The sequence below is a fragment of the Mus caroli genome, unplaced genomic scaffold, assembly GCF_978045245.1.
Source record: "Mus caroli unplaced genomic scaffold, Mus_caroli_1 scaffold_5, whole genome shotgun sequence".
Classification (NCBI taxonomy): Eukaryota; Metazoa; Chordata; class Mammalia; order Rodentia; family Muridae; genus Mus; species Mus caroli.
The window spans coordinates 126728879-126748634 of NW_028227260.1; positions in this window are offsets into that span (position 1 = coordinate 126728879).

Consider the following 19756-nt stretch of genomic DNA (forward strand, 5'->3'; position numbering starts at 1 on the left):
TTCCTTGCCTATAAAACAGGTTTTCAAATTATAGATAATTTCTAGGATGAGTATTAAGTAAAACAAGTCCTATATATCTCCTAGCATAAGGTGCCAATATAAATGTGTCTTTCTGAATTCACATGTTAGAAATTTAGTATTTAGTGAAATATTTATTTATTTATTTAGTATTTCCTTTTTGCTAAGTATTTATACATTATAAGAAATAATTCTAAACATGTTGATGAGCATCATACATAGTGTAAAACTAGTATTAAACATACAATAAAACCTATATGCGCCCCCTGGAATAGCATTAATACCATGTGTAAAAATGAAATGAAGCTTTGAGAAATCACATATTTTCATTGACTTGTGGACAACTGTAGATTTAAGAAAAAGGAAACAAACTATATTTAATGGAACCAGGGAGATGGAATTGTGGATAAAACACTTGCCATACAAGCATGAAGATCCAAGTTTAACCCCTAACATCCATGTAAAACAGTCAGGTGCAGCAGAAAAGGGTCTATAATCCTAGCAGTAGAGAAATAAAGACATGAGCATCCCTGACCCCACCCCTGGCTCAACAGGTAGCAAGTCTTACTTCAAATAAAGCTTCAAATAAAGTGAGAGATACTGTCTTAAAGGCTAAAGTTAAGAATGATTGAGGAAAACATCTAATATGAATCTTTGGCTTACACACACACATACACACACACACACACACACACACACGCAAATAGACACACACACACACAGATTTTCCTTGGGCATAAAAATTAGGATAGGACCCTGAAATATCTTGAGAATATTTCTTTCACATATGTACAGATTCACAAGGCTTTCTCTACTGTTTGGCCTTATACTCTCATCCTTAAAAATCTCTTTTATATAATTCAGTCTAATTGACTACAAGTAATCATGAGATGAGCTTAGAAATAGAAAAAAGAAAAAGAAAGAAGACAAGCTATACTTAGCTTGTGCAAATTCAAATATTATGGGTTGGTTTGTTTGAACTCAATTACTGAAACTCTGTGCAAAGCTACATCTGTAGCAAGCCGCAGAGCCTGAAAAGAGGGACTGTTAAAGTCCAAATGAGAAAAGAAAAAAAAAAAAAAAAAGAAGAAGAAGCTGAACTAGTTTGGCAATCTCTGAAGTGCTAAAAGTGTTGCTGAGACGCAGCAGTACTAAGTGCCTGTTAAAAAATCAGAAATCAGACAGCGAACCATGTGGGGAACAAGGTTAAATACCATCAAAGAGAAGGATTGAAAGAAGGTCAATAATTGCCTGGACAGGAAAAGAAGATGAATAGAATTTGCTTTCCTGGCCCACACCACTACAGACCTCTGCCAGATGGAAAAGTATTGACAGAATTTGAAGTGACCAGGAAAAAAAATGCAGAAGGAGTGCCCTCTGCCTCACAACTTGAACCAGGAAACTTAAAAGGAACTGGAGGGGTGGAAAGTACCACTCAGCTCCCAAGTCTGAGCATGTTCATTTAAAAAGCTAGAGTTCCTGCACATGAGAAATGGACACAGGGCTGACCCTGATTGTGAGAACTGCAATCATCACAGAAATAGGTAATAAAATATAAGAGATATAGAATGAGTTGATTTTATGTACTGAATAACAGACATTAAATTGGTCTTCCTTTTTCTTTCTTGTATTGGAACTAGATTCTTTTCTCATACAATATATTTTGATTACAGTTTCCCCTCCTTCTACTCCTCCCAGTTTCTCCCACCTTCCCTCTCCTCCAGAGCCACCCCCTTTCTGTATCTTATTATAAAAAATAAACAAGCTTCTAAGTGATAACAACCAAACATGACACAATTAAAATATAATAAGCTGAAGCAAAAACAAAGTCAGACAAGGCAACCCAATATAAGAGTCCAACAAGTAGACAAGAGATTAAGAGACCCACAAGTTCTCACAGTCAGGATTTCCACAAGAATACTTATCTAATAGCTATAATATATATGTACAGGACCTAGTAAAGACCCGTATAGGTTCTGTGCCTACTGCTTCAGTCTCTGTAAGTCTCTCTCTGTCTGCCATTCAGTCTCATATGAGACTTGCTTAGTTATTCAGAGGACAATGCTTTCCTGGTGCCTTTCAAACCCTGTGGCTATTATAATATTTCTACCTTCTTTTCCACAGGATTTCCTGAGCACTAAGGGAGGGAAATTGATGGACACCTCCTATGTCTGGCTGTGGGTCACTACAACTGTTCCAATCTGTTACTGGAAGAAGTCTCTCTGATGATGACTGGATAACTCACAGATATATGTGCATAGTAGAATATCCTTGGAGATAGTTCTCTTGAAGTTTCTTTTTTTTTCTTTTAGACCATAAGTATTTGGTTTTGACCTAGATCTCTGGGCAATGTAGTCTCTGGTTCCTGGCTACCCAAACAGTATACAGACCTTAAACTTTAAATTCACTGTTGCTGAAAAGCATTCAAAATTCCACTTGTTTACAGCATGCTTATTATTCTATCAATTACATGGATAAAATGTAAAATTATAGATGTATGCATTTGTAAATGCCATATTATATCATACATAGTGGATATATATGTATGGCAATCACATTAGTCTTATAGTGCTTTACCTGCTCTCAGCTGTCAAATAAAGTACACTGTACATCAGTTGTCAACTTTTGTGGTGTTTCAAAACAATCAGTGTGAGTAGCAATGCTCTCCATTTAGGCATCTGTGAAAATCAGGGTACTCGGAGAATTAGAGTATCCCTACTAGTCATTTTTGCAGCTTTCTCCTAAGAGCTAGCAAAACAAAAAACAAAACAAGGAACACAAAGAGAAGCCCACAGAATGTATAAGAACACACAAGTCATTTACATTCACCATTTGTAAGTTAAAGTCACAAACTGCCTTATCTTCTCTTTCTAAACTTGTACCTATTCACTCCATAGATGAAAAGTAGATTTAGTAAGAGCCCAGTCCCTTACAATACATACTGGGTGGTATCACACAATGACTTTAAAAAGAAGTAAAGAACTATTTTTGTGATCTGTGTTACCTTAATTTGTTACATAAATCATTAGAAACCATTATACAGAGTAAAACAAAAGAAGCTGTAGTCACTATAGTATAACAACGAGTTAATTGGACATCTAGTGAGTTGAATTTAAGTAACCTGTACACATTAAATCCTGCATGGTGCAGATAACTAGAATCCCCACTTTAGAGAAAACTGATACGCAAATGCTTTAATAAGGTCCCCAAGTTCAAACAGTAAGTTGAGGCGTGATTGGCATTCCTGCCTCGTACTACCTACCCACGGGAAACTACTTTAACCCATGAAAATGAAGCCAACTCCTTGTTTGAGAGAAAGTAATCTAGGAGTACACAGTAGGCTGTGGAGTAATGCTCATGGTAGCATGAATATACAGATGGCTCTCACATTTCACACCTTAACCTCCATTTGCAATGCACATTCTTTTAACCCATTTTACACAATCTCTTTCTCTTCTTATGTCTGAGCATCTTCCTAGACCTTCTCACGTTTTAGAAGGTAGATTCGGCAGTGACATTGCTTTGATTTCCAAATATATATATTTTTTGATTCCTTCACAATCTAATTTGCACTCACCCTTTACAATCAGAGAAAAAATAAATGTAGATAATAAAATCACTCCTGAATAAAAAAAAAAAGTGCCCATCTTCAACAGCAAAGTACGTAAAGGTAGTAGCACTTGAGAATGGGCTGTTTTTTCACCAAAATTCCATCCCTGTGAGTTAAATTAAGATGGGATTTCAAACCCCCTTCTGTGAAACTCTATCTTCAATCTCAGCCTTTCCACCCATTACCCAGTACTTATGACTTGCTATTTTGTATAAGAATATTTCAGAAAGCAGGGTTTCATAGTACCCACAAATAGCTACCACCAATGCTATGGGAATAATTTCATAAAACCCACATAGCTAATTAACAGGATGCTCATAACACAGGAACTCCTAAAATATTGAAATAAAGCACTGACCGCTATACTAAGAAACTTAAGGCAGAGGAGAGTACAAAAAAGAGATGATTTTTATATTGTACTGTCTCCTCTCACTGTATGAGCTTAGATTTTATTAGTTCTATTTTGTAAAAAACAAAAAAAAGTGATGTTTGTTTAAAATCTCCTCCAGCTTCCTTCTAAGACATAGATCTTTATTTTTGCAGTGGTATATAGTAACGAGAGTTAAGGTCTATTAACCCTAATAGTTGTGGACAAAATTTGGCATGCTTCTGTTTGGGAAGGAGTTTCAAAACTAGCTTTTCTCTGAAGTTCAGAGTTGCCTTACCCTGACGAATCTAAGAGAGGCTGTGAAGCACAGTAAAGGAATATTTGCTCTGTGATTATACATGCTTAAAATCAATCTACCAAAGGAAACTTGGCTTTTGGGTGAAATTATCACTACTCGATTTGTTGGCATGGGATTTCACATTTTCATTAAACACCGGAAGTATGTTATTTTCATTACAGTAGAATTTCACTTCTGGTATTTTGGTCATTGTGTCAAGACTCAGAAACCCTACCAACAAATAAGCAAAATTGTATTTTAAATATCAGATACTCTTGGAAAGAAAATGCAGTCCTCTAGACCATTGTTCTCTCTGTCTAGACCATTGTTCTCTCTGTCTAGAGTTGCTTATCCCTCTTAGTTTCCCACATGCTTTGGAACTCTACCCTCAAACTCACTAAAGGACAGTTGGATTTAAAAAAACAAAAACAAAAACAAAAACAAAAACAAAAACAAAAACAAAAACAAAAAGCAAACTTAAGATATCTGCAAAGATTACAGAAGCTGAGCATTTGTTTACAGGTCATTATTTGTACCACACTATATAGTCACTGCCATGAAATCAGGCAATAGTTGAATTAATCCTCACAAAGCAAATTAAGACAATATTGTGCTGGGTCACGTTTGTAGATTAACAGATTTCTATCCGTCAATCCTGAGCTATTGCTCCACAAATACTCAAAACTTAATTTGATGCTCTACATAAAATTGGGACAAGGACAACTGAATTTCCTCTCATTTGTTAGAATGTCATTCTTAATTAAAATAAAGAAACTGAAACATGTTTATAACTGTTAATCAATGAGTTACTATTTTTTTATATGCAGTCATTTTTGGGTTCATTCATGTGTAAAGAAAAGCTGAGGGCAAAATACTATACCTTATTGGACTAGGGCAGAATTGCATTCAGCTTTCCTAGAACACAGCATGTTGTCATCAATTTTATCTCAGGAGGAGAGTACACCATCAGTTTACACATTGATTGCAGCCATTCTTCAAGAGGAAGAATCAAACCCATTGTACTTGGTTTCCATAGAAGCTCAAAGCACAAACTGTATTCTAATGAAAGTGACCAAGGAGTCAACAGCCAGTATTGAGCACCCACTGTGTGCAGGGAACTAGGCCAAAAGAATAATATAGATAAAGAATAATATAGATATTCTCACTGATAAGGGTATAACTGTTGACACTGAGAGTCAACTCAAATTTCACAGGAGTGAAAGGAGCTTATATGATTTAAGGCATATTTTCACAGTATTGCTTCAGCTCAATCCTGAGTTTCCTAGGCTTGCTTGTTTGATTGTCATTATATTCCTCATATTAGAAATGACAGCACTCTAATGAGATGGATGTGATGCTCCATCCACATGCAGGCAGATAAAGTGCCTTCTGTCATTGCTATGAATGGGATGTAGAAGCAGAGAAATATAAAGAGACTAAAAAGGCAACACATCTAGCTGTGCAAAGACACATAGTGAAGCTCATTGAGATTCACCCGTCTTCTCATTTTTCTACCTCCATCTCCTGTGATTCCAACACCGTGGCCAAACAGAATCACCATCATCAGTGCTTCATTTGAACCTGGAGAGTCAGAATTCGTTCCAATCATGTCATGGAGTGATCTCCACCCCTTCTCCATTATCCACAGCTTGGGCATGGACAGGAAGGAGGGCAGTTATTTTTAACGTTCTCTCTCTCCATTTTATCATTTTAGAAAATGTCCAGGAAACTGGCCAGGGTTTATGTAGTTCCCTAGTGAATGTTTTAGTCGGCCCAGATGGAAGAAGGAAAAAGAATGGAGAGCTAGGTTTATCTAAATATATGCCACTAAATATACAATAATTTACATTTTATATCCTACTATGCATACAAGTATGCTATGAATGAAGACTATTCTATGAATTATGATATATGCTACCATGAATCTGCTTTCAGATTGCACAGTTAAATACATATCACAGTGATGGGAACCAAATTGAGAACAAGGTTCTTTTTGTTTGAGTAATATTTCAGTGCATATACATGTGCATGGGCACAACTGTGCAGCTGTGTGATTGTGTGTGTGTGTGGAGACTTGACATCCATCATGTACTTTTCTATATCTCTCTTAATCTTAGAGCTCATGAATTTGGCTAGTCTAGCTAGTCAGTTTGCTTCAACAATCTTTTTCCTTTGCCTGTTGTGTGCTGAGATTATAGACTAGGACATTATGCTCACTCAGTTTATAAGTGAGTGATGGATTCTAAGCACCAGCCCTCCCACTGGGGTGGCAAGTGTTTTACACAATTGCACCATCTTCTCAGTCCATAGAAATAGGTGCCTAAGCACTGCTAAACCAGTAGGACATGCTCCAGTGTTATAACTTTAGCATTTCATTTCTCTTGTATGCTAAATAGATAGCCCGGTCCTATTATCTCCTATGAATACTCTAATATAAATAAGATTATATATCTAATTTCACTGAGTATGTATGACATCATAAGTACAACCTGTTAGGTCCATAGGAAATTCTAATTCCTCAAATTCCAAACTCTAGTACAAATATCTAGAAATGAGCTCAACCTGGATATTTGCACTACCTTTTGAAGTTTGGGGAAATTGGACATTCCTTTGAACACGGTACAATATTATACTTTAAAAAATATAGGAGAGGGAAAAAGTGATCCCCCAACTTATAACAGTTTCTGGCATTCATTCATCAAACATTAGCTGAATGCCCACTATTTATAGGAGTTCACATATGAGTATAATATACATTTCATAACCTTGAATGCCTTACAAACATTTAAAGGGGAAACAGAAAAATAATTTCAAAACATACACACACACACATGTATATATATATATATATATATATATACATATATATACACATATACATACATACATATATTCTGAGAGTTTCAGAGAGAAGTTTAGGAGTTTAAATAAGAATTGTGATTTATTTTTCTTGGATAATAATAGGAAAACAAATATCTAGTATTGAATACTTAGTATATACCAGGTATAGGGTAATATTTTGTGCATTATGCCTTATTTCCTTTTCAAATTACCTATTTTATAACACTGTTATCATTCTTTTAGACTAAGAAACTGTCTGAGAGGTTATATAACTTGCTCAAGTTCATAAAATGTGTAGGTAAATTCTTCTTAATTTACTAGACGTATTATTTGATCTGGAAGGTATATGGCTTTAAAAACAAACAAACAGACAAAAAGCAAACTAAAGCCCCATATGGGTTCAATACAGTAAAGAAGGTTTGGGACAGACTTAGGCAGGCTTGGAAGATCAGTATGTAGCCCATCAGTTTGAAACTGGAAGGTTAAACACATACAAAATGAAATTACCAAGATCAGTGGTTGGTATGCAGATTCATCTGGCAAGTTAACAGCATTGATGTGACATAAACTAGAGCCAGGTAGATCATATGTAAAGCACAGGAAGAAAAAATATGAACTGAAAATGACTGGTAAGAAAAATACATACAGAGAGCACCATTAAACAACAACATACAAATAGGATGAATAGGCAAAAAAATCAACAGGCATGTGAAAGCCTGCCCGCACATTAAGAAAGGGAATCAGAGGAGCTGATTGGAGGCCAAAATGATCACATTCTTTGCAGAAAGGTCATATCTGAGCTTTCTGGTACAACCCACAAATTCAAAGCAGAGAATGTATTTCAACTGCCCAACTCCCACCTCTCAGACTTCCCTGTTGCAGATTTTCACACATGTAAATTAGATGTCACAGCCCAATCTTCTCCTGAGCTTTCTGGGCAAAGCATTTGTATTTTAGAAAGCAGTGTCTAAATGGAAAATGAATCATCTCCTATAAATCTACATCCAATCAGTTCACTATGTAGGTATCTCAAACAATGCCACTAACAGAAACTTAAAAATAGATATTCCAGCTTCTCTCTCTCTCTCTCTCTCTCTCTCTCTCTCTCTCTCTCTCTCTCTCTCTCTCTCTCTCTCTCTCTCCAAACCTAGTAGCAATGAATTATTATTTACAACTTTTTCTTTGTCAGTACACAGTGGCAAATTTGGATGGTCACCTTTACGGTTGCATCAAGAATGATACAGTTTCCATGTCATGGTTAGTGGATATCCTTTAATCATACCCAAGCATCAAATAATAACAAAACTCCAAAATAATATTTGCATGACATGTGAAATTTCAAAAAATATTCATGTATAGATGATCACATTCATTTTCATAGCAATCTTACTGATGCAGATACCATTAACCTTATTTTATCAGTGGAGATGCAGATACTTTGCTTGCTTTATGAGATTTCCCAGGCTCCCAACAGCCAGAAAATGTCAGAGTTGGGATTTGAATCCAAGTCCTCTGATGTGTTGTTCTTTCTGTGTCACAAATCATCATCCTTGCATAACAGAATGCAATTAATTTTTATCAAAAGAATAACTTTTAACTACCACCATGATCCCTGGAAGCAACTGTAAAATCAATAGAGCTCTGGTTTATCCTCAATAAAGGGAACTACAGTGGTTAATTTGCATTATCCTTACTGCATCATTAAAATCAAGGATTGATTCTGAGTAAACGTTGGGAATTGTTAATTACCAGCAATTTATTGCCAACCTTTTTATACTTTAATGCTAATTTCAGTTGCTATTTACTTCTTCACACAATGGACACTGAGCATGCACCTACTATGACCAAATGCTATGTTTGATGCTTGAAATAAAATGATGCATGTGCTTCAGGACAGAGAACACTGAATTAAGAGTCTACAATACCTACCACTCTTCCTTCACCTCTAAGTGCCTATGTCAAAATAGTACAAGTCACCTGATCTTCATTTATTTACATGAACGCTGTTTAACTAAAATTAGAAATGCACATGAAAGAATCCTTAAAACTCCTATCTGGAAATTCATGAGGCTAAGGAAGGAAATAAAGTACATGAACAGTGATGGGTCAAAAACTGCAATTAATGAGCAATTAAGTAACAGACTGTTTTTAAAAGAATTTATGGACCATTGTTGTTGGATACATTGGGTAGTGATAACAGAAACTGGTTAAACACCCAAACACATTCTACATGCACACACCTAAAATACACAAGAAAAGTCTGATTTATTGCATGTCCTCTAGAAACAGCCAAGCAGCTCAGTGCTTTAACTTTTCTCTTTTTTCTTGTGTGTGTGTGTGTGTGTCTGCGCGCGCGCGCACGTGCAAAAGTAGCAACTGATAAAGATTCATAGCATGGTCCTAGCAGAGTTGCAGTAGTAAACTTCTAGAAAAACATTAATTCTTCATCCTAAATAATCTTGAAGCTGAACACTTTTCTCCAGCCCCACTTATTTAATCAAAGCCCATATTACATTTTACCGGCCCTACCACCTCTATTTGAGCAATGATCCTTTTAATTACTTGTTGTGATGTGGATACTGGTAAGTTATTTAACCTCTGAGCCTTAGTTGCTTCCTATGTTGAACAGAACTAAATAATCCTAAATGATAGGATTTTCAGAAGAAAATGTGTATGAAATATGAAATAACATAATACAAAGTGCACAACTACATGCTTTCAAATAAGAAGACATATGGAGCTATAAACATAGGAACAGAATTGACTTCACTATTTATTTCATGGGGAGGGGTGCCAGTTCAAAACTAATGGTACAGAAATGGGTTCTATGCAGCTTCAACAGGATTGATCATTCCATTGCTGCATGGCCAGCAAGGTAGAAGCTAAAAGAATTAAAGACTAGATCAGTAGTGAATGTAGCTGAACCAGGAACTGTGGAGTAGAATTGGAGTCTTTGGGCATGTGCTGAAGGATAGCATAGCTGGATCTTATGGTAGATTTCTTTTTAGATGTTTGAGGATTCCCTCCACTGATTTCTAGAGTAGCTGAGCCAGTTTACAATGACACTAGCAGTGAATGAAGCTATCCTTTTCCCAACCTCATTTCCAGGAATTGTTGCATATTGTTTTGTTGATCTTTACCATTTTGGCCGTGGTAAATTGCTTTGATTTGTTCCCTAACTGCTAGGGACAATGAACTTTTTCATTGTATGCTTGTTTATTTTTGTTTTATAATGATTCAGTTACTTGTTAATCATTTTTATTTCTTCTTTTGGATATTAACTGTACAAATACCAAGCCCACTTTTCAATGGGTTTTGTTTTGTGTTGTTTGTTTGCTTTTAAGGTCGTTATTTTTTCGTGATATTAATCCCTCTGTCAGATAGGCAGCTTACAAAGGTTTTCTCCCATTCTGCGGACTTCATCTTCACACTTGAGTGATTTTTTTCTTTAGCTGTGCAGAAGCTTTTTAGTTTTATGAGACACTACTTATCAAATGTTGGCCTTAATTCTTGGGCAAATGGAATCCAATTGAGAAAATTCCTTCCCACACCTCTGCCATGTAGGTACTGCCCATGTTTTATTCAGTGTTTCAGGTTTCACATTTAGGTCATTGATCCATTTAGAGTTAGTTTTTGTGTAAGGTGATAGATACTTGTGGTCATACATTTTTTCCAGCATCATCTGTTGACTATGCTGTCTTTCCCCCAGGGTATACTTTTGGCATCTTTGTCAAATTTTAAATGGCTGTAGTTCTTGGTACTTTCTTAAACTTCAAACAATAAACACATTGCTCTCTTTCTCTATCTCTCCATCCCCCTCTTTCAGTGTTTGTGTGTATGTGTGTCATGTGTGTGTGTGTAATATAATATTCCAGAACATTCTTCATTTATTTAACTAATATACAGAGCACATTCACTATTCCTCAGCCCACAAATGACCTCAGAGTGTTAACCAATCTGTTTGCCTCATATTCCAGTTTGGAATGCTAATCTTTCCACAATTGGAATTCTGTCCCAGCATTACAATGCAGAGCCTCCATAATGCTGGCCTGTGGGGACATGGATAATGGTGCCATCTGACACTTATCATAATTTCATTCAAAGTCATATTGCTTTTACATTGTATTTCTCTTTGCCATTCTGACTCCTGCCAGCAACATGCTCAAATTTTACTTAAATGGGAGCATTTTGACTTGGGGATAGAACATTTCTCAGTGCCATTTACTTAATAGTATACATTACTGCAAAGGGAAGGTTCTGACCCCAGGCCAAGTTCCTGACATCCAGGGTAGAAGAAGTTTCAAGGGCAAAACAGTAGCTCCTACCAAGATGTAAAAACCCATGCTGAGCAGTAGATTTGAGGGCAAAAGAGAGTTTCAGTGGAACCTGTCACTCCAAGGCATGGCTGGGCCTTAAGCCTCTACTTAACAATGAAGAAAGGAAACAAAACCAAGTGTAACCTTAGTTTACAGAGAAATGCATTTAACAAGTCTCCTCCTCCTAACATGTCCTTCAAATATGCAATGCTAAGTGAGTTGTAAGCACTAAAGCCATGGCATGAAATGTGCTTTTGAAGAAAACAGTGATATGTACAGGATAACCAAAGTATGGGGGCAGATAAATGGTTTGAATTCAGTAGAATATATGTTCTATATAGGCCCTGGAATTGGAGATGTTTATAAACTGAAATAAACAATAAGCCAATTCTAAGAGATTAAACTGAAGGTTGAGAAGTAATAATGACATGACCTGAATTAAAGAAGGAAGGTCATTAAACTGTGTGACTTCAGAAAAGACTTGGTTTCCCTGATACAAATACATTTATGAATATTTTCAGTTCTGAGTTTAAAAGACCAAAAAAGTCACCAGGAAAATATTGATTGTAATTAATTTGGACAGTGGAGAAGGAATAAAAGAAGTGAGAGAATATAAAAAGTAGAATCTGCTTGGGCACAGGAGAAGTTTTGACTGGGCACATAGTGGTCTCCAATCCTTTTAGTGACTGCCCATATTCTAGTCAATAATCAGTTCCTCCCAGTTTTCACTCAGATCCTCACAGCAGGATTTCTTATAGGTTTCACTGACATACCTCCATGATTAAGGTAATCTTTTACCACCAAAATCCCTAAACTTTTACTATCCAGTGACAACATATTCTTTCTGTCTCCATTTCTTTTCTACTGCTATAATGGATCATCATGACCAATGTAATTTATAAAAAAACAAGCTGTTTGAGTCTTACAGTTACAAGGGGTTAGGGTCTGCCTTAGGGTTTCCATTGCTGTGAACAGACACTATGACTGAGGCAACTCTTGTAAAGGACAACATTTAATTGGGGCTGGCTTATTGGTTCTGAGGGTTAATCCATTATCATCATGGTGGGAAACATGGCAGTATCCAGGCAGGCATGGCACTGAAGGAATTGAAAGTTCTACATCTTGTTCTGAAGGCAAGTAGGAAAAGACTGGCCCCCCATGTGGCCAAGAGGAGGGTCTCAAAGTCCACCCCTACAATGACATACTTCCTCCAAGGCCACACTTGCTAATAGTCCCAATCCCTGGAACAAGCATATTCAAATCACTACAGAATATTATGGAGCATAGAGTCTTTATCATTCAAATCAATTTATTGGTTTATAGAATCAACATTGTCTCATGGACACTGGATCATAGTGTTTCCTTAGACTGGATAGTTAGGCTTAGAATTCTTTTAATTAAAAAAATTCATTTTGTATACTTATATATAGAGATACAAAATACTATTTTCAAAAGGGTATTATTGTTAATAAAAATTTGAAAACTACTGAGCTAAATACAGAATGAGTCACTCCTCCTGAAAATTATCCTTTATAGATGAGACACTTGACTATCTGACTAACTTTTTGATGAACTTTCACTTGAAAAATGCCAATTTCTTTTTCTCATAAAGGTATTTTAGGGACTTTTCCATCTTATGCTATGAGCATTAATATAAGGATCATATTAGCTCTAGACACAGGGGTACAAATGTAAGTCTAAGACCTAGCCAAAAGCAGACAAAATTGTTCATACACTTTTAAAGAGGGATTGGCTAAAGGCCTTATAATGGATTCCATGTCAGAATTCTACACATTATAACACCATAGTCACAATGATGATGATAAGTTATATATTCCAAATTTTAAACTTTTATTATATATGACTTTAAACATGTTTATGTGTTTAATAGAGGTTTTAAATATTTGATTTATTATTTGCATCTTCATTTCCCATTTTCTCTATGATCACACACACACACAGACACACACACATATATATTTGATTTTCAAAGGTCTTTAAGCTTCAGGCATATATATATATATATATTTATATACATGTATATATATATATATATATATATATATATATATATTCCCTGAGAATCCACAGGCCACTCCAGCTAGGGTAGTCGATCAGTGCCTTGTTCAGCCATCAACAAAGAAGTTTCTGTCTGAAGTAGATGGGAAACATACAGAGGTCCACAATCAGACATTACACAGAGAGTGAGAGACCTTGGAACAGTCAGTCTTAAAAGGATAGCTTCAATAAAATCCTGGGTTGTGGAGCAGGGGAAGGGGAGAAGGAGATAGGGAATTTTCAGAGGGGAAACTAGGAAAGGGGATAACATTTGAAATGTAAATAAAGAAAATATATAATAAATCTATAAATATGAAAAAAATCCTATAGAAGAATTCTCATCCCACAACATGGCTGTTCTGGCAAGGAATCACATCCAATGATCTAGGTCTGTGTCATCTGACTGGAATGCTGACACACCACACACTTTTAATCCCTCTGGCTAGAATACAGACCCACCTTTAGCACACACATTGAATCCCGCCACCAAAAATGATCTCTAATTTAGGGCAAGACAATGTGGCAAATCACAGAAAGATTTGACAGAATGAGTCAAAGATAGGATAAACCCAGCTCTCATGAGAAAAAACATGAAAGGGAAGCTATTTAAGAGTAGAGCAGAGAGAGTCAATGAACTGGGAGTCAGTGCAGTGAGTGCAGTGCAATGAAATTGAGTTTGTTTTTGAGATCATGAAGTTCAGTGCAGATTAGCAGAGTCATTTGAAGCCAAAGAGTAAGAAAGCAGAAGATTAAAACAAATTTGCCATAGTTAGTTTGAGGCTTCAGTGAGAAGCCAAGAGAAACCAGAATGAACTAGTCAGCTTGGAGAGGACTTTGAGCCAGAACAGCAGAGTTGAACCAGCCAGCCAGAGTCCAGAAAGAGCTAGAAAGGGGGGCTTATTCAGCAGTAAGTCTCTGAGGGAGCAATTAAATCTGGAAATAAAAGCTACTATTACAGTAATCTCTTAGAGCTCAAGGAATCCTGCTGATGAGGATAACAAATTAAGAACCAGAGGATAGAGGACACCAAGGAAAAATGAACCCTTTTAATCAACAGGATTGACACACACATAAACTCACAGAGACTGAAGTAGAATGCATAGAACCTGAAGGGCTCCTTTGGGTATTTATTACAGCTTCCAGGTTAGTGTTTTCATAAGGTTACTGATTATGAATGAGTGGGGTCTCTACATCTGTACCTGTTTCTTATGTCTTTTGTTGGGTTCATTTGTTTCCATTTGTTTTGTCCTATTCTGATGTGTTAGTTTTATTTTATTTTATTTTATTTTATTTTATTTTATTTTATTTTATTTTTAACCCTTACAAGCCTGACTGTTTTCTAGTGAGATCCAAATGGAAGATCCAGATGCAAGTGAAGATGTGAAGGCACTGGAGAGAGACAGAGACAGAGACAGAGAGACAGAAACAAAGAGAGACAGACAGAAAGAAAACTATAATCAGAATATAGTATGTGAAAATACTAATTTCAATAAAAGGGAAAAAAGAAAGTGGAAAATATGTAGAGATAGATAGATACATAGATACATTGACAGACAGATGTTACTTAGTTTTTCTATAAAACATTGGTTTGTTCATTTCTTGTCATACAGTGGTTTATACTTTTGTTACAATTTTTATTTTATGTAGAGTATCTTTTTGTTTGAATTAACATATAATGTGTTAAGGTTCATTATGGCCATCCAAACTTTTTGACACCATATCTTCCTTCTTCCATCTTAGATAAATATGCCCAGTAACTTTCATTCTTAAGCCATGCAAATGCACAGCATGTTTCTCTGACCACTTTGAATGTTAGGTCTCAGCCTCTTGCCATAAAAGATCACTTTATTACAAGTGCTTAGATGCCACAACAATATTTGGGAGATAAAATTGTTTTCATTGACTTTAACTCTTTATTTTCTTACCACATTATATTAAAATAATCTCATAATGAAATATTAGGTTGAAATTATATTGACAGACATCTCTGTATCTTCCAAGTGATCATTATGAACTAATTTCTCAAGAATGTATATCCTCTCAAAATCTAAGTTCATTATGTTTACAACCACCCATAGTTAACCCATCAAAATTCTCATCATTAATATCATATGTTTTCCAGTTCTTAAATTTGCATATTTCTTTTTCCTTTATTAGTATTATTCCCTTTGGACAAAATGCTGCTCTCCACATAGTGTACTTACCAAAACTCTGCATTAACTTTCTTTTTTTTTTAATTAGATGTTTTCTTTATTTACATTGCAAATTTTATCACCCTTCCTCATTTCCCTTCCAAAAACAAAATAAAACAAACAAAACAAAGAAAACTTATCCCTTTATCCCCTCCCCTTGCTCACTAACCCACCCACACCCGCTTCCCTGTCCTGGCATTCCCCTGCACTGGGGCATTGATTCACCCTTCACAGGACCAAGGACCTCTCCTCCCATTGATGTCCCACAAGGCCATCCTCTGCTACATATGTAGCTAGAGCCATGAGTCCCTCCGTGTGTTTTCTTTGATTGGTGGTTTAGTCCCTGGGAGCTCTGGGGGTATTAGTTGGTTCATATTGTTGTTCCCTCTATGGCACTGCAAAACCCTTCAGCTCCTTGAGTCCTTTCTCTAGTTTCTCCATTGGGGACCCTGTTCTCGTTCCAATGGATGGCTGTGAGCATCCACTTCTGTATTTGTCAGGCACTGGCAGAGCCTCTCAGGAGACGACTATATCAGGCTCCTGTCAGTAAGCTCTTGTTGGCATCAACAATAGTGTCTGAGTTTGGTAACTATATGGGATGGATCACCAGGTGGGACAGTCACTGGATGGCCTTTCCTTCAGTTTCTGCCACAAACTTTGTCTCTGTATTTCCTCCAATGCATATTTTGTTCCCCCTTCTAAGAAGGACTGAAGTATCCATACCATGGTCTTCCTTCTTCTTGAGCTTCTCAAGATACTTTTACTTTCAAGACCCAAATAAAATGCTACCTTTTCAGAATATTTACTCAACTCTTTCAATGAAACTTAACATTCCCTTACTTTTTGGCACCATAGCACTATTTTGTTACTTTTGTTTGTATTTACAGATTGGCTGAATATATATTTTGCCTTATGGTCATGTATTCTGTGGTCCCTGATCCTCAACAAATGGCAAGGACCAGAAAGTAGAGTCTAACTCTGATTCATTTCAGTAAGCTGACTCTGGCCACACAAAATACTCCTTTTAATTTGTATCACTGTCAATAAGCATACTCAATTTAGCTTATGATTGAATATAGCCTTCAAATGCTATTTTTAAAGTTGATTGTTTATCTTAAAAATCATTGTTGCCACTTAAGCTTTAGGTACTGGAAAAATTCTTCCATCATCTTAGGACTCAATACTAAGGAACATGCCATTGACAGAAGCATAAGAATCATTCTGCAAGAAAGACTGGAACAGGCCTAGATCCTAATAGTGAAAATCTTTTGTTCGCTATTTTTTGGGAAGAAATGTATCAAAGATGGATAACACATATGAAGAAATTGCTTTTTCTACATTCCCATGGTCTTTAAAAATGGGATATTAACTTTATAAATTTTATTTCAGCAGTTGTTTGATGAAATTCACATAAAATATAACATATTTTTCTTGAAGTCATGTTATTAATCTATGCACTTATTTATACCCTACAACTTTGTCCCATAGTGGTACTTGAATAAAGACATATTCTATAAAGAGATACTAAATATAAACTGTAAATTGGGACCAGAACAAATACAAAGTAAACAGTTATTTATTTGTTTACTCATTGAATTTCTCAGATCCCCACTGGAAAATAGTCAACACAAAGGCAGAGTTTATATCTTGTGCACTTGCTATTATATACATAGTACCCAGGATATACTGTATAATAAATGAAATGTGTCCATTTAATAATTATTACGCTACCATTCATTATAGATCCGTAAACAAAATCAATTGGGTATGATTGAACCTCAAGTGTGAAAATGAACACCCTGGTAGCTGAAGAAAAAAAGAAGGTTGGTATATTCTTAAAAAAAAAAAAAACTTTAATCTAGAATTCATTTCTATGTAAATTGTTCACATTATGAGTGACATGTTTCCACATGATATTCTTAATTGTACTGGAAACAAAATCCAGCAAATGCTGTTTCTTATCCTGGCATTTTTAGAGAAACAGAAACCACTGTACTAAAATACATTTTGAGGTAGGTATGGCTTTGCTTCCTTTAAAAGACTGGGAAAATATAGATATCTTGATATATGTGCTTCCTGGGTATGTGATGTCATTCAAAAATAGCTTTAATCTTCTTTAATCCTCTATAATGTTTGCAATATGCTTACTGCCAAGTGATTCTTCACTTTATATATCAAATTGCATTTATTGAGTACCATTCTTGCTTCTTTAGATTTGTGTGTCTTTATTGTTCACTATTGTCTGGAAATTCTCTAATCCATCTCTTTGTCAAAATGTAATCTAGCTTTTAAGAATAAACAGAAATGCTACTTACTTTTTTCAAATATTCCTTTATCTTCTCAGCAAACTATGATTCTTTGCAATTCTTTTATTTTTCTGTTTAATTTATTTTGCATTGTAGTCAAATCATGTAGAAATTTTAACTATAGTAAATGTATCCCCCTTTTTCTTATCGATAACTTACCCAAAGAGCCTGCCTCATTGATTTTGTTTTTGTCATTGTTATTTTACTAGTTAAGCATTTACTAAATACTCAGGTTAATAATAATGTATTAGACACCATGAATTCAAGTTACTCTCACACATTGAATCTCATTTGCATGGTTTTCTTGGAATTAGAATGAATCCATAAGTAAAGAAGATTTTTAAAGTTACCTTTAAAGTAATAACAGGATGAACATAAATGGGGAAGAATATTTGTAAAAGGTAGCAATGGTACATAGAATAAAATTAAAGGGTCTACCAAGTTACTGAATATAATTACTGGATTAGTCAACTACTCTTTTTTTTTAGATACATTCTTTATTTACATTTCAAATATTATCCCCTTTCCTGTCCCACCCCCCAAAAAGTACACCCTATCCTCCCCCCCCCCTGTCAATGCTCACCAACCCACCCACTCCTGCTTCCTTGGCCCTGGCATTCCCATATACTAGGTCATAGAACCTTCACAAGACCAAGGGCCTCTCGTCCCATTGATGATGGACTAGGCCATCCTCTGCTACATATGCAGCTAGAGACACGAGCTCTGGAGGTACTGGTTAGTTCATATTGTTGTTCCTCCTATGGGGCTGCAAACCCCTTCAGCTCCTTGGATACATTCTCTAGCTTCTCCATTGGGGACCCTGTGCTCCATCCAATAGATGACTGTGAGCATCCACTTCTGTATTTGTCAGGCACTGGCAGAGCCACTCAGGAGACAGCATTATCAGGCTTCTGTCAGCAAGCTTTTTTGTCATCCAAAATAGTGTCTGGGTTTGGTGGTTGTATATGCAATGGACTTCCAGGTGGAACAGTCTCTGGATGGCCATTCCTTCAGTCTCTGCTCTACACTTTGTCTCTGTAACTCCTTCCATGGGTATTTTGTTCCCCTTTCTGAGAAGGATCGAAGTATCCACACTTTGGTCTTCCTTCTTCTTGAGTTTCATGTGTTTTGCAAATTGTATCTTGCGTATTCTGAGCTAATATCCACCTATCAGTGAGTGCATATGATTTGTGTTCTTTTATGATTGAGTTACCTCATTCAGGATGATATCCCCCAGATTCATCCATTTGCCTATGAATTTCATAAATTCCTTGTTTTTAATAGCTGTGTAGAACTCTATTGTGTGAATGCACCACATTTTCTGTATCCATTCCTCTGTTGAGGGACATCTGGGTACAGGGGAAAAATTCCTGAACAGAATACTAATAGCTTGTGCTATAAGAAGAAGAATTGACAAATGGGACCTCATAAAATTGCAAAGCTTCTGTGAGGCAAAGGACACTGTCAATAAGACAAAACGGCAACCAACAAATTGGGAAAAGATCTTTACTAATCCTAATTCTGATAGAGGGCTAATATCCAATATATACAAATAACTCAAGAACTTAGACTCCAGGCAACCAAATAACCCTATTAAAAATGGGGTACAGAGTTAAACAAACAATTCTCAACTGAGGAATACCAAATGGCTGAAAAGCACCTAAAAAAAGGTTCAACATCCTTAGTCATCAGGGAAATGCAAGTTAAAACAACCCTGAGATTCCACCTCATACCAGTAAGAATGGCTAAG